A 4,654-nucleotide genomic window follows, 5' to 3' on the forward strand; every position below is an offset into this window, starting at 1 on the left:
AAGCGAGGCGCGGAGCCCACTGCGCATGGGCAGGGAGGCGCGGGCGCATGCGCGACTCCTTCCCCGGCGCCCTTTTACCCTCCTCCCTTCCTCCTCCTCGCGCCTGTCACTCAAAGCGAGGCGCGGGCCTCACTGCGCATGACAGGAAGCGCGCCCACGGCGGGCGCATGCGCGACAGGAGGCACTCCCGACACCTTCCCTCGCGCCCTTTTCCCCTACTTCTCGTCTTCGCGCCTCGAAGCTCACTGCGCATGGCAGGGAGCATGCGCATGCGCGGCGGCCCCCCCCCGACGCTAACCAGCGCTAGGGCCGCGGAACGAGAGAGCGGGAGTTTACGGGGCGAGTGCAGAGAGTGGGCTGTGGCCTGCAGGGGGCGCTCTTCGGATGGAGAGCGCTCCACAAATTTAATAAGTATGTATACTGTATACAGTATATGATGATTTATGGGGTGGTCTTTGGCTTAGGGAGTTGGGCAATGTCAAGAGTCTTTAAATTGTTAAAGGTATATTGTTAGAAGAAGTATACATGTAAAAATCAATAAAAATTATTTTAAAAAAAATAAAAATAAAGGTTCCTGCACACTTTTGTTCAGGATCTGTCCCTCCTTGCAAGGAGGGGAGCGAACTCTGTTGCAACAGAAAAATAAGTTTCCTGCCTTGCTTTCCACTGGATCCTGCCTCCATCTATTCTTCTCTGACTGATCATGGACTTAGGAGGTGCAGAGTCCAATGGGGAGCTGGGCAGCAAAAGCTAAACCCCAATTTTTACATCAGAGGCACACGAAGAAGGGCCTCAAAGGATGACCTCAGGGTCCAGGTAGCTTCATATGGAAAGAGGCGGTCCTTGAGGTATTGCGGTCCTGAGCCATATATAGGTCAAACCCAGCACTTTGAACTGGGCCCGGAAACTAATTGGTAGCCAGTGCAGTTGGACCAGGACTGGTGTAATATGCTCAAAACCGTCTTGCAACCGTGAGCAACCTGGCTGCTGAATTCTGCACCAGATGAAGTTTCCAGTCTTCAAAGACAGTTGCAGATATAATACCACACGTGGAGGCAAACATAGGGTTGTGTTATTGGGTTGCTGTTTTTAATTTGATTACACACACACACACACACACACACACACACAGAGTGGTTTTTATATTGATCTTTTCTGTGAACTGCCCTGAGACCTCTAAGTATAGGGCAATATAGAAACATAGCTGTCAACATTTCCCTTTTTAAAACGGAAATTCCGAATAGGATTCCTTGCAAGAAAAGGGAAAAGTTGACAGATATATTTAGTAATTCAATAATAATATTAAATATAACAATACTTTAATCAAAGTTCAGTGTAGTTGGATAGCCTTCTTACATAGTTTGCTGCTCATTTTCCCTTTGCTCAAAGGAAAACTGCAAGTCCGCCTCAAAGCTGGGCTGCATGTGGAGTGAGTGAATCATAGCTAAACCCTAATTCAGATGGCACTCGAACTAAGTGCCAACTCACACCACAATGGAAAATATGTAAAATAAAATATGGTACGGATGCCACTGTCAACAGTCCAGTGTTGCCTGCTGTGTAATAAAAGGCACAGCCTCAATTCTATGCCTTCTTGTTGAGTAGGGCCTTTTTGTGTTTCACTGGGCTTACTCTGAAGTATGTGTAGACTATTCTCTCTCTCTCTCTCTCTCTCTCTCACACACACACACACACACACACCGCCAAGCCTGGGCACGAGGAGGTTTTGGCTGGAGCAACCTAGATTTTGCAAAGTTACTGCCCCCCCCCCATGCACAATTCTGCACACTTCGGCTGTGCCTGGTGAATGTCAGATCCCTAGGTATCAGGGTCTTGTCTGAAAAACACTGGAGTTCCATGTTCAGGGCCCTCAACACAATGGAGGGGAGGAATGCAAGCTCAAAAAGGAGGCAGGGGCAGGTGGTTTCTGCTGAGCTTGTGTTAAGCTGCGGGTGAACATATCAGACGACACAGCGATTCTTCAAACAGCTCTCGTTTATTCACCGGCCAGAAGAGAACTGAACTGAAGGGTTCAGCCAGCCTGCTTATATAGAGCTCCACTAGAACGCAACAGTAACCATTTTCTGTAACTATCCAATCACTGAACATCACTTTCAATCCCTTATTTGCATATGTGGACCTGAGTGAAAACTATCTACAGTATCCCCCTGCTGGCCCAGGGTGAGAACTTCAGTACATAACAACTTGAAAGGTTTTTCCACCGTATTTTTCGCTCTATAAGACACACCCGACCATAAGACGCACCTAGTTTTAGAGGAGAACAAGGAAAAAAAAATTCTCTCCCTCTCTGCTCAGCGCCTCTCCAGCAAAGCGGGAGGAGAAATGGAAGGGGCTCCGTTTCTGCTGCCGCTTTGGTGAAGGGGTGCTGCACAGAGAGGGAAAGCTGCGCGGCGCCTCTCCAGCGAAGCGAAGCCAGGAGAGCAAGAGGGATCGGTGCACACCGATCCCTTTTGCTCTCCTGGCTTTAGCGAAAGCTGCACAGCCTGCATTCGCTCCATAAGACGCACACACATTTCCCCTTACTTTTTAGGAGGGGAAAAGTGCGTCTTATCGAGCAAAAAATACGGTAGTTGTTTCCCTACTGTAGAACTAACAGGCTGCAAACTCCAAGGTGCTCTCTGTAACCAGGTTCCACATCCTCGCCCAAACCACCCGTCACTACCTGGCTCCATCCCTGTTACAGCAGCTGCACCTTTTATCTCCCAGTCACCCCCTTTTAGCTCTTATGCTGTGGCCCCTGCTAAGACCCTAACCCTAAAATGAATGGCAAGGAGGACAGGTCTAGAGGAACGACCCAACTTGGGTCAGTTTAGCAGACAAAAATGCAGTAGCTTTGAGGGGGAAAGAGCTCCTCACCGGGACACTAGAAGCAGTCTCCTGCCCTCTGTTCCCCGTCTCAAGCCAGCAGGCAAAAATGAACTGGCAGTGGGTGAGCCATCTTTTCCTGCGTTTGGCTCGGCAGGGCAGACATGCACAGAGTCTGCTGTCCACCGATACATGTCTGAAGAACAGAAACGATGTCTATTGCTCTCCAAGATTCGGCATAAAATTTCAAGCTGGATTATGCAGTGTGAGAGCAGCTATGGAGAAACTCAGGTGGGCAGATGCCACAGAGATTCAAGAGGGCAGTACTTAAAACTATGTCAGAGGCAACGTGCATCCGAGAACCAGTTGGGGGGAGAGCGCTGATCTAGTCACGGGCTCCATGTGGGCTACACCGTGTGGTGTAGTGGTTAAGAGCTGTGGACTCGTAATCTGGTGAACCGGGTTCGCTTCCCCGCTCCTCCACATGCAGCTGCTGGGTGACCTTGGGTCAGTCACACTTCTCTGAAGTCTCTCAGCCCCACTCACCTCACAGAGTGTTTGTTGTGGGGGAGGAAGGGAAAGGAGAATGTTAGCCGCTTTGAGACTTCTTAGGGTAGTGATAAAGCGGGATATCAAATCCAAACGCCTCTTCTTCTTCTCAGAGGCATTGGGTTGGCCACTCTGAGAACAGAATTGCTGGACTAGATCTGCTCGTCTTATGTTCTTAAGCATACAATTCCACAGGGCATGGTCACCCTGGCAGGTCTTCCACACCCCTCTGCCAAGCACCACACACTCATGTGCCTTCTCCTCGAGAGCTCCGGAGGGTGGCAGCACAAAAACAGGGCCTTCTCTGCAGTGGCCCCCTGTCTGTGGAATGCTCTCCCCAGGGAAGTTCGCCAGGCGCCTTCATTATACACCTTTAGGTGCCAGGCAAAAGAGTTCCTTTTTAACCAGGCCTTTGGTTGACCTGATCCTATGCCCTTTTAAAATGTGGATCTTTTTTTTTGGGGGGGGGTGTTATTGGGTTATTGTTTTTATTTTGAATTTATATATATGCGATCTTTTCTGTGAACTGCCCTGAGAACTCTGGGTATAGGGCGGTATATTAATTCAATAAATAACAATAATTTTAAAAAAATAACCAGTTTTTACCACGTGCTGCCTGTACAGGGCTAGAGCTCTTGGCCACAGGAAAGTGTCTGGTGTGTGGAAGACACAAGATTTACCCACTCTGGAAGAATGGCAAATGAAGGTGATGGACTACATGGAACTGGCAGAAATGACTGGCAGAATCCGTGACCAGGGAGAAGAGTCGGTGGAAGAGGATTGGAAGAAATTTAAAGACTACTTGCAGAAATACTGTAAAATTAATGAATGTTAAAATGATGTTGGAATGGAAAATAAGTGGTATTGGTAAAAAGATGATTAAGAATATGCAAATATGGATTGACAATGGTTGAAAATACATAGTTATAACAGGTTAAGATATTGAGTAAAGATAAATGATAGAGGGTAAGGATTTGCTAAAAGGAATTTTAAACGGGAATACAAAAGGGGAGGTGTGAGGAAGTGAGGAAACAAGTAAATGAACTATAAGATATGAAATATTGCTTTTTCTTCTTTTTTTAAACTGTTTTTCACTTTTTGTGTGCTTTGTTTTTGGTATTTTTGTATCCCTTTTTTCTTTTTTCTACTATGGCTATTCTTTGCTTTTATTTTTTATGTTTAAATTTTGCAACCTTTTATTGTCTCTAAAATTCTAATAAATATTATTTAAAAAAATAATAATAATAAAAAAGAAAGTGTCTGGTGTGGAGACGAATAA

This window comes from Podarcis vaucheri (genome assembly GCF_965113315.1).
Source record: "Podarcis vaucheri genome assembly, chromosome: 6".
In the NCBI taxonomy this organism is placed as follows: Eukaryota; Metazoa; Chordata; class Lepidosauria; order Squamata; family Lacertidae; genus Podarcis; species Podarcis vaucheri.